The sequence below is a fragment of the Adiantum capillus-veneris genome, chromosome 23, assembly GCF_014529385.1.
Source record: "Adiantum capillus-veneris isolate H3 chromosome 23, ASM1452938v2, whole genome shotgun sequence".
NCBI classification, from domain to species: Eukaryota; Viridiplantae; Streptophyta; class Polypodiopsida; order Polypodiales; family Pteridaceae; genus Adiantum; species Adiantum capillus-veneris.
In genome coordinates, this window is record NC_140953.1 from 70632043 (window position 1) to 70643990 (window position 11948).

Here is an 11948-nt window from a genome sequence, read left to right on the forward strand (position 1 = left end):
ACATATGAGGATACACATATTGGTTAATCTGTATATGTAAAACTGTGCATCCGACAGTTTTGATTGAATTCTCAGAGTAACTCTTTAACTCTTGCTTGGCAGTTTGTAGTTTAGTGTCATTTGTCAATTGTCTATACAAACTGAGTGAAAGTAGGTTAGCTTGAGCTCCTGAATCCAATAGTGCTCTGGCTTTGATTTGGTTGGTTCCTACTTTGCATTCAATGATGGGTTCTTCTTTGTCATTATCCATTTCTGTTATACTGACTGCGTTTATTCGTATTGCTCCTTCATTGCGCTGTTTCTGACGCAGTAGTCTTCTTTTCTCCATTCTTTCCTTCGCCTCGGCTTGCGCTTCCTCCTCAATCTTTTTCTTTTTCTGGACACGCAGCTTTTCTTGATGTATTTTGAGAAGCATGTCTTGTGTTAGCGGCAACAGATACTTTTTCACTCTGCATCCACTAATCCAATTGGGCATTTCTTCTCCGTCTAATGTAGCAAGCTTGACGGCTCCACTTGGTGACAGATCTTTAATCACCAGAGGTCCCATCCCTCGCCTTTTAAGCTTCTTAGCATGCTGTTTCAGAGTGTAAACTAGGACATAGTCCCCAACTTTAAACTCTTTAGTCCGCACATGCTTATCAAAAAATTCTTTTTGTCGCCTTTTTTGAGCGTAGATGGAAGCTACTGCTTTTAGGCGAAGCTCATCTAGCTTTTCCAGATCATCTATTCTATCAGAGAGCTCGTGCCCTGTCCACTCTAGATCCTTAGCCACCCTTAAGGTTGAAATCAAGAATTCTATTGGGAAGATAGCATTTAGCCCAAAAACCATGTTATATGGGGTCGTTCCTATTGATGTTTTATATGCTACCCTATATGCCCATAATGTTGAATGCAACTTCTGGTCCCAGTCAGTTCTCGACTCAGATACAATCTTCGTAAGGACCGTGCATATGGTTTTGTTTGTTGCTTCAACTTGTCCGTTTGCTTGTGGATGATACGGGGCTGATTTCCTATGGATTACCATGAATTCATCTAGAAGGATCTCTATCACTTCATTTATGAAATGTGTGCCTCGATCACTCACAATTTCTATTGGCAATCCATATCGTACAAAGACGTATTCATATAGAAATTGTGCCGTGGTCCTGGCATCTGCTTTTTGAGTTGCCTTTGCTTCGACCCACTTTGTTAGATAGTCTGTAGCCACAATGATGTATTGTGCATGAGTCTTATATGCAGGAGGTGAAATGGGTCCGACATAATCAATCCCCCATTTTGCAAAAGCTCTTGCCCCCATCATTGGTCTAAGCGGCATATCATCTCTTTTAAGTGGTACTTTGGTCCGCTGACAGTCATCACACCGTTTAACGTATTCCTCAGCGTCCATATGTAATGTTGGCCACCATATTCCTGCGGCTAAGACAAGTTTTGCTGTCTTATCACCTGAGAAATGGCCTCCACCTACTCCTCCATGAGCTTGCTCCAGGATTATCACATACTCAGACTCTGATGCGCAAATCCTAAGCTGGTTGTCTTTACCTCTCTTATAGAGTTGATCTCCTATTAAAGCGTAATCTCTAGCTTCTGTCTCTACAGATTTCTGACGAGCTTTTGACGTTCCTTCTGGGAAAGTTCTATTTGTGAGATATTCAACAATATACTGACTCCATTCTGGAGCGATCATTATCTGATATAATGTCGAATACTCTGCTGGCGGTTTTGATGAACATACAATACATACTGTGACATATTCATGTACGCTTTCTTTCATTCCTGGCCAATAGACTCCCAATTGTAACAAATTCCTATATGTGTTCCTTCTTGAACAATGAAATGCACATTCCTGAACATGTGCTTCGCGCAGATATATATTATATTCCTCAGGATTGATGCATAGTCGTAAAACATGATCATTTCCCAATTGATACAACCTTCCTGCAATCAATTGAAGATTCTTGGATTGCTGAATAGCAATATGTTTCAGGTTGTATTCTCTTCTATCGAACTCTCCTCCATAGGTTAATAGGTTAACGACATTTTGAGACCACTTAGGTATCATTTCTATGTTGAACAAGTACGCGTCTGGCATGTCGTCATCTACTCCTATAGGGTCTTCTCCATTCGTCAATCGCGAAAGATGATCAGCTCTAAGATGTGTTTTTCCTTTCTTTACTACTACCGTGAAGTCGAATTCCAGTAAGATAATGAACCATCTCACTATTCTCCCGGTATTGCATGGTTTATTCACTAGGTAGAGCAAGGCTTGGTGATCCGTAAAAAACACAAACTTGTTGGCTAGAAGATAATGCCGAAATTTCTTCACAGCATAGATCATTCCTAATCCTTCTCGCTCTGTTGTGGTGTAATTCTTCTCTGCATGGTTGAGCTGTCGACTGGCGTAACAGATAGGAAAATCCATGTTTCCTTCTTCTGGCTGAGCCAGAATGCATCCTATTGCATATGCCGAAGCATCTATGTGCACATGGAATATCTTCTCCAATCTGGTGATTTCAAGACTGGAGCAGTAATGAGTGCCTCTTTCAATTTCTTGAATGATTCCTCACACTCCTCTGTCCATTCAAAGTTCACTATTAGCCTGTAAAGTGGTTGGCCTATTATAGCGTACATGTAAATGAATCGTCTATAATATCCGCAATGTCCCATAAAGCTCTGTACTTGTTTCGCATTGGTTGGTCTAGGCATATCCACTATAACTTTTATCTTCTCTAAATCCGTGGATATTCCGTTTTGTGAGACAATATGTCCCAGAATTCTGCCCTGTCGGACCATAAACACACATTTCTCAGGATTGAGACAAATGCGATATGTCCTACATTTCTCAAATACTTTTCTTAGGTGTTCTAGATGCTCATCTCTCAGTAGAGAATGTACACATAAGTCATCCATGTAGATTTCTAGAAACAGCCTTAAGTATGCTTTGAAAGCATGCGTCATCAGCCTCTGGAAGGTTGCGGGAGCATTGGTTAGACCAAAAGGCATAACTCGATAAGCATAAATTCCCCACTCCGTTGCAAAAGATGTTTTATGTTGATCTTCTGGTGCTATGGCTAGCTGGTTATATCCTGAAAAACCATCAAGAAAGGAGTATGCTGTTTACCCTGATACACGCTCTAGAACATGATCAGTTATCGGCATGGGATAATTGTCCCTGATTGTTGCAGCATTCACTTTCTTTAAGTTGACACACACTCGGAGTTTTCCGTTCTTCTTAGGTACTACCACAATCGGAGATACCCAATCGGTGTGTTCAATCTCGTATATGAATTCAGCTTCCATTAGCTTATCTATCTCTTCCTTGATTTGCTTAGCAAAAGTATCATTATATGTGTATGGTCTCTGTCCGCTAGGCTTTGCTTCTTGTTTCAGTGGGATTGAGTGTTGGCATATCGATGGGTCAACTCCCTTTAAGTCCTTATAAGACCATGCAAACACATCCCTATACTCTCTGAGAAGACTCAAAAGTCTCTCTTCCTCGCCTGGAGACAAATCTGTGGCTATGTAGACTGGTCTAGGTGGCTCACCTGGAGCTGCTAAATCAACTTTTTTTGCATCCTCCGGTCCGTCATAAGATTCGTTCTCCTTCCTCTCTCGAATAGGTGGGGTTAATATCACCTTCCTATCCTCTATTGTGAATTTCCTATAGTGAGAGGGAACATCCATGTTTTCCTTGATTTTGACGTTTTTGTCCTCTCCACTCTCAATTTCTGTCATCCAAACTTCCTTCAGAGTTTTCTTGAGCTCTCTGTACTTGTTTCTACGTTCTAGCTTGGACTCCGTGTATTCTCTGTTGCGCTTGTTCTTTTCTGATTTTTCTGTTTCAGTTTTCGTTCCATTCTTTTGAACTTGATTTCTTGAGCCTCTTTTGTCTTTTCGTAAGCTCTTTTGATCACTGCCTCTCATTCTTCCAGAAATCTTATCCTTAACACAATCTTCAGCCTTTACTAGCATTAGGAATTGATTTTTCCCTCTTATTCTAGGCATTGGATTGGTTCTAGCCCCTTTTGTTTTTTTCTTTGCTCTATAGTGTTTCTGGCGTTGTTTAGTTTGGTTCGGAAAATCATAAAATCGGACATCCGTTATAGTTTCTTCGTTTCCGCTTGAATTGTCCGTTGACTCGTTGTCTGCTTCATTTCCCCACTCTGGATGATTGGGAATGTCGTGAAACACCTCTTCTTCATCTTCCTTTTCCAGTGTATCGTTCTTTTCAGTTTCTTTTTCGAGTACAGTTCTCAACATGAAATACGGAACCACGTCGTACCCGTCCTTGTCGCAAAATTTTGTTGTGGGACCATCCGGAATTGCACAAACATCTAGGGTTGCTAGAATGTGTGTCCATTCTAATGGTTCAAACGTGTCCTCTGGAAAGGGTTCTCCTACATAAGTTTCGTCTTCGATAGCCCTTTCTAAAACACATTCTTCTCGTTTCAGACTTCCACATTTCGAAGCTCCACACATCCATAACTCCTTGGGTTTACCTAACCAAGCTGGAAATTCGGATCCCGCCAAAGTAGCTGAATCAAACTCCTCTACCGGTGTTCGGTTCACATCTTTGTAGCTATGGTCTTTCAGGTTCACACGTGTAGTGGTTTCCATATTTCTCAAGTATATGTGATCGTAGCCCCAATCTTGGACCATTTTCAACTGTCTCATGAATGGTCTTCCCAATATGATATCATAGTTATTCTCCTTGGCAAAATCGACAATAGCAAAAGTATGTTCGTATTCAATGCCGCAAGAAGTCACTACAACTTTCTCTAATAACCCCATAGGTTTCTCCATGTGTCCATCTGCTAATTGGAGTTTCAACCTAGTCTTCCTTATTGCTGGTTTCCCCCATTTTTTCCAGATTTCTTTTGTAGCAATGGCTACCCCTGCTCCGCTGTCTAGTATTGCCATCGTCTTCACTCCTTGGAATCAACTGGTAAGGTTGTATTCCCCTCTTCACCTTCGCAATACTCTCCGACCTTGTTTAAGGGTACAGGCTTAGCGTTCTTTTGTGGCTTGCTCAGCTCCTCTATGCTCTCTTGCAATCTCGATATTGGATCTTTTATCCCTAATTTCTCCAAGCATTTTCCTACAGTGGTCCACATATGTGGTCTTAGCCTCAAAAGCTCGGCTAAAGTGATAGTGCATGTCACTGGTGTTGACAAAATCTCTATCAATCCTTGCGAGTCCATGACTTTTTCTGATGAGATTTTTCGTGAGGGAAGTGCTCTAATCTCAGATTTTGCTTCATACTCTCCTAAGTATGAAGGTAAGGTTTTCAGTGAATGAGGTTTGCTCTCCATTGTTCTAACAGAGCCCCCATCTCCCCAGTAAGATTGCAGATCCAAGTCCACTTGAGATCCTGCCTCAAATTCCACTATGGGAGGATTCCTGATGTCCTTTTCCCAATTTGTCTGATTAGCTTGGAAACTTAGCTCGTTTGCAAAGTTTGCCTCTCTCACTTGTTTCCAAAATTCATTGTAATCCTCATCTTTTCCGTAAATCCTCTGTATGACTGGATGAAAACTCTCTATCTCCTGATCGGTTGTGTTCAATACTATGCGGTCATCCTTTTGTGTATTTTCAGGCTTTTGTGCACTGGGAGTCTTTTCAGCTACCCGTGAAACGATAGTCTCTTGCTGAATTGGGTTTTCCTTTCCACAATTCATTGTTTCTTTTGGTGGTTCTAATAAGGCTTGTGCAGTCTCGATCATTCTCTGGCACATTTCAAGTCTCTGCTTTTCCAATTCCGCGTTTGGGTATGTCATCCACCTCTGTTCTTGTGTTTGGTTGTTCTTTAACCTAGCTTCGTAAGCTCTCATCAGTGCGTCCAATGGTTCGTGTACTTTGTCGACTAGCACTGATCCCCCTGAGCTTAAGCTCGTTGTTTCTTTGATACTCTTTTGTTTCGTTCTTTCCGGGCTCATCTCTCGTTTCCCGTTTTGACTCTCAAGTTTTTCTAATCTAGCTTTAGTTTGCTTTAGTTCCTCAGCTAGAATAGCGTCTTCACGTTCTTTTCTCAACTTCATGCGTGCTTTTCTAGCTTTCCATGTGTTTTTCTGACTCCGCGGTCCTTGACTAACCACTTCAGTCGCTAACTTTCCATTCTCAGGTTCTCTAGTGGTTTTCTTAGCTTGAGCTCTAGTAACAACTTGCGTTGGTATCAGAGTTTCATTTTCAGACCCACTGCTGGTAGGAATAGTTTCTAGCATATTCAATGTCGTCTTTTGCACTTTGTTTGGATTCTTTGAACAATCCTCAATGAAGTGAGTAACCCCACACTCAGTGCAATAAGCGTTAATTCTAATGATTTCCGTATGTGGGCAAACATTCATCAGATGGTCACCTCCACACTTGTAACAGGGTCCTAGTGCTGGTCTTGGTCCCATTTGATTCGTCCTTTGTGGATAGGATGGTCTTTGTCCTGTTAACCCTCCATGAGCTATGAACATCAATGTTCTTGCGTCCAAATTGTATCTCTCTTCATCAGAAGCACTTGTAATTGTTGGTATTCCAACATTCCCAATCATGCCCATGGTTCTGGTTGTTTGGGTTCTTCTGGTGGGTAATACATAGTTGGAGACATGTGTGCACCAGATTCTTCATAATAGGCTTGAACAGGCACTAAGGCTTGTTCTTCCTGATTCTCTAAGGTTGGTGCATATCTAATGCCCACTGGTCTTGCTCCTGGTAAAGGTGGTTGTTGTCCCAATACCGGTTGCGGTCTTTCTATCCCCATAGGTCCTGGTACACTTCCCGTTGGGTATCGAGGTACTGGATGTATCTGAGGTGGTGCTAATTGAGCAGGAGGTGCATACTGGCGCTCCCTTACATACCCTTTGTTGTAATAACACTCCTCTGTTGGATAATTTGTCCATTTTTGTTCAATAGCACACCATTTCAGTGTTTTTGGCAATGGTTTTTGGTATGGTGCCATCCTTTTTAGAGCATCTTCTATCATTTGCTCTACATTTGGCATGGTTGTTGTTTGAACATTCTTTTTAGTGGTAGTCTCACTCGCTACGGAGGAGGAGCTACTGGATGCAAAATCTGTATCCGTTGACACCTCTCCATAAATCGTACAGTTATCCACTAAGTACAATGCCTCTCTCGTTACTTGCTCGAAACTTGTACAAGCTTTCAAGTGCAAGTCCTTCTTGAGAGTGTCGTTCCTCAGTCCCTCAATAAAGAGAACAGATAGTCTGTCATCTTGTGGTCGTTCACGTACTGGACATCTCTCAATGTATTGTTTGAAGCGAAGTGAAGCTTCCTTCACTTTTTCGTGTTCTCTCTGTTTAAAAGCATATATTTGTGAGACCGTATTGTGCTTAATCCCTCGTTTTGAGAATTCCTCAGCAAACTCTCTTAGCAAATGGTCAATGTCATGGAATCCCCCTATGTTCATTGGTTGAAACCATGTCAATGCAGTACCTTCTAGAGTAAGACCAAATCCCTCGTATTGTGTATGGAAATCTGTTATCTGCTCAGCTCTTAAGACTTGCTTAAAGAGTGACACATGTGCATACGGATCTCCTGAACCACCATACTTCTTTGGCATACACTTGGCTACTTGAGATGGTCTCATACGTCTATGATCTGCTACCAATCTCATTGCTCCTGTGTCTCGGCTAAAGCTTTCTCTAGCATCATGGACTTCATGGGTTACCCTTGTCGGTTCCTCTGCCCTGAATCTACTACTGGGAGGTAAATGTGATGGTTCCGCTTCAAACCTTGGACCTGGAGTGGTATAGGTGGGGATTGGAACTGCACTACCTCGATTCGTCTCCATTGACTCTCTGGGATGTAATGATCCCATTGGTCCGAGCTTCGAGTCCCAAGGTTGACTGAAAGAGTCAGCAACCTGAGTTCTTTGTCCTCCTGTTGTCATTGAGTTTTGCACTCCAGTTGTTGGTGCTGGTCTATGTGAGCTAGAAGTAACATAATACTAATGTAGTGGTCCCCCAAAGTATGTATATCCTTCTAATTCTTTCTTGCCCATTGTTGAGTATTGCCTGCCATACTTATCGTAAGCGGCAATTTTCACTTCCGATCCCTCTGTGTAGGTAAAGACATAGAGTCTTTTTTGGTCTGTCAACTCTCCGGTGTAGGGTTCTTCACATCTATAATAGAGATCTTGCTCCCCATTATTATATTTGTATAGCCCCACATAGATGTTATCAGTGTTGATCCTTGTAGTTTCATTCTCTCTTCTTAACCTCGCATTAGGGAAGTTCATTATTGGTGCTTTCTCCTCAAGTCCTTCATCTATTTTGGCTTTGGTGCCCATCAATCCCCACTTGTCCACAATGTTAGGGTTTAGGACTACCAAGTACATGGTACCCTCGTCATCTAGATATCTATCTCCGCTATAGCTCACAGGCACTAATTCCTTGAACTCACTAGGTCTCTCTTCTATCTTTACACAATAGCGGTCCATTCCATCTTTGTAGATCTTGGCACCTTGCTCATTGTCGTACTGGTATTTTATGAACAATAGCTTCAAGGTGGCGGAAGGGTTTGATGATCCTGCTGCCATATTTTCTCTGTTGTTCAGGTTCAAGTGTTCCAAGTTTTCGGTGAAAATCTCGTAAGATCTCTCCGAAGAAGTATCAGAGACACTTCCTTCAAAGATCGGGTCTAATGGTTGCACCCAACTTTGGTTTACACTTCCCTCAGTTGATATGACACTTGCTGGTTCCCCTTGTTTTGGTTGATTATTCCGGAGATTCCTGCCCGATCTCAAATTCATCAATTCCCCTAAAGGACTGTAACTTTTCCGTCTCGGCAATTTGTTTTCCCCAAGTTTTTGTGGTCAGAATTGATCCAAACTGATTGATACTTGGTCAATTGTTTAATCTTGTCAGTTGGACAACTTCTGTTTCATCAAGTGAGAATTTTGTCGCAGTTATGCTGAAAAAGACATTATACGCGTATGATGTCTTTTTTCACAGATTTTGACTATTTTGGTTATGCTCACTCTCAGTGGCCCCTTTATGCTCTGTTCACTCACAAAATTCAGTTTGAACTCTGTTTGAGCAAGTTATGGCTAGTTCAGGCTTTTCTTGGCAATTTTCTGCTTTTGACTTGTTTTTGGGTCAATTGTTATCCAAATGGGATGAAACTTGAAATATAGCCTCTAGATAGCTATTACAATGGATCTGTGTTGGCAAAGTATCAAAATATGTCCAAAATTAGGTCAAAGACATCATACGCGTATGATGTCTTTTTCATCAATTTGGGTCCAAACTTGATATTTATGCTTTCTACAGTGTTTGTAACAATCTTGTCAGGTCAGATATCAAAAATAAGCAGTGGAAGTGCCAAAAGACATTATACGCGTGTTAACCCTCACGGCACACGGACACCCATCACCTACGATGGACGCGTATTATGTATTTGGTAGAGTCAGGTACCGGGCTTGTCGGACCAATAGGGAAAGGTAGAGTGATCGCCGATGAGAGGCGCACTTTAACTTGGACATTCAAGGGGTTAGTTGGCTAAGCATGGGCGCCCAAGTGTGAATGGGGTGAGCTCCTATAAAAGCCAACTAAACCTAATTTTTACTCATTCTCTCATTTGTGCAATTGAAGAGTGCTCTTGCTCCATCTCCATCTTCTTCTTCTTCACCTCCTTGTGTGTGTGTGTGTGAGAGAGAGAGAGAGAGGGAGAGTGTGTGTGCGATCGAGCATTACGAAGGCACGACGGCGGCGAAGCGGTTGAGCGCGGCACGACTGCAGCTTCTTCTTCATCGCGGCGAGGAATCCACCACGAAGGCGAGCGTAGAGCGGTGAGTGACACACCCTTTGTTTTCTTGAGCTTGCTAGTTTAGGCTTGTTGTGTGCTTGGAGCCGTTTGTGGCTCGCATACGGTGTATTGGCAAGTCCCTTGCTTCGACAGTGCGGCAAGGAGCGCACATTTTTGGCGCCGTTGCCGGGGATATGCCCTACATTAAGCTCGGTTAGCACTTTACGCTTCCTTGTGGTGCAATTTCTATCATAAGAAAGGCAGGGAAGGAGTGTGTGGAGATTTCTGTTTTTTGCGTTTTCTGCAATTGCTGTCAAGTTTCAATTTCTGCTATTGTCTGTGTTTTTTCAATTTCTGCAATTTCTGCATTTTCAAGTTCGGCGTTTTCAATTTCTGCAATTTTCTGCAATTTCCGCGTTTTTGCTGCATTTTCTGCTATTTCTGCGTTTTTTTGCATTTTCTGTCAATTCTGCAATTTTCTGTGTTTTTTCAATTTCTGCATTTTCAAGTTCGGCGTTTTCAATTTCTGCAATTTTCTGCAATTTTCTGCGTTTTTGCTGCAATTTCTGCGTTTTTTTGCATTTTCTGTCAAAAGGGAAAAAATTCGGAAATTAAAAACGCGAGCGAGCGGGCGGCGAAATTTTTTCGAAAATAAAAAACGTGTCTCTTAAAACGGACGGGTTGGTTTGTATAAAAGATAGATCGGGATCGGTTTCCCAAGCCCAAGCCCAAGCCCAAGCCCAAGCCCAGGCCCAGGCCTCAGTCCTCAGTCTTATGATATATACTAGACTCACTCTTATATATATAACCTACTCCCTCAAGAGAGAATGAGAGCATGTGGGACAAGTCCTCCGCTCTCCTCCTTTTTCTTCCCACTTGCACCCTTAGACTTTCTAGTTTGGGCCTAGTTCCCTACTGGAAATTGACAGTTTTAGGGATTCCGAGGGCATAGAGTGACCAAACGGAGGGCTGTAAAGCACGGCACGACCCTCTGACCGATACACTCGTTTTGAGCTATCACACGGCCCATTCCACGACACGCTCTAAAAAATCTAGCAAAAAACAAACAAAAAACACGCTAAAAACTAGTCACAAGGCCTCCTAGAGCAGCTTTTTGACACCTTAGGGTATCAAAAGCACATGCACTTACGCTCTGGGCGGGTGCTAGAACACAAGCATATTGAGGGTGCCTCTGTTCATACGGACACCCATTACCCATCCACGATAAGCTCTATACCCTCAGCGGGGACACAAGGTAGCACCACCCAAGACCCTAAAATAGCCGCTAGTGATTCCTCCTCCGACTCAGAAATCATGGAAGCATACCCTACCCAAAACACGGAGAGAGAAGGCCATGCACCTCCCGAAGCTCCACAGCCTAGTACTAGTATGTTTAGCCGTTTCATGGAAACATTAGGTAGAGCTACTCGCTCGGAACCTGATGCAAATGAAGCACGCGAAGGGGGTGGGGAAGTGGAATCTCCTTTCACATCGCACGTGGACCCCACACCCCCAAAGAGTGTCCATGTGGATATCCTACCAACTTCTTACCAAGAAGGCCCTGTTGAGCTGCCTCCTTCAGAAGTTCCCTCTAAAGTACCGTTGGTGGCAAGTAAAACCACGGGGAGCAACATTGCTTCTACCTCACAAGAAACCGTTAACACGTCGACTCTAGAAGGATTGTTCATTAATGATCATTGGACATACGACCTCCACACTGAGGTGTTGACGGATCTACACTCTGGCCACGCCTACCATGTAGGATGGATAGAGATTGTACAATCCACCTCTAGTGCCACGAGCATCGAAGATCAACAAAAAATGATCTGTAATGTTATCCATGGCATTATTCAATCAGAAAGGCAAAACCGAGGGGTAAATATACTCTCAACTGGCCCCATGAGATTTCTGGATACGAGCAAGGCTCAACAGCCTACTCTATCTCAAATGGAGACTCCTCTAATGAGCCCCATGGACCCATCTTACGTCATTTCACCTGGGGTCTCTATGCAATCTGAGCCTCCGAGCGAAAACTTTAGCTTCCCTAACTTGGCTCAACCCTCTATCAAGGAAAACACAGTGCTCACTCCAGGGATAAGCCTGACAGAGAATGTACCGATGACATCTACGGTTAGCGCAGTGCCACTACCTAGTGTCGTAGTACCTAATATGGGGCCTCGACCATATGTGCCTCTAGC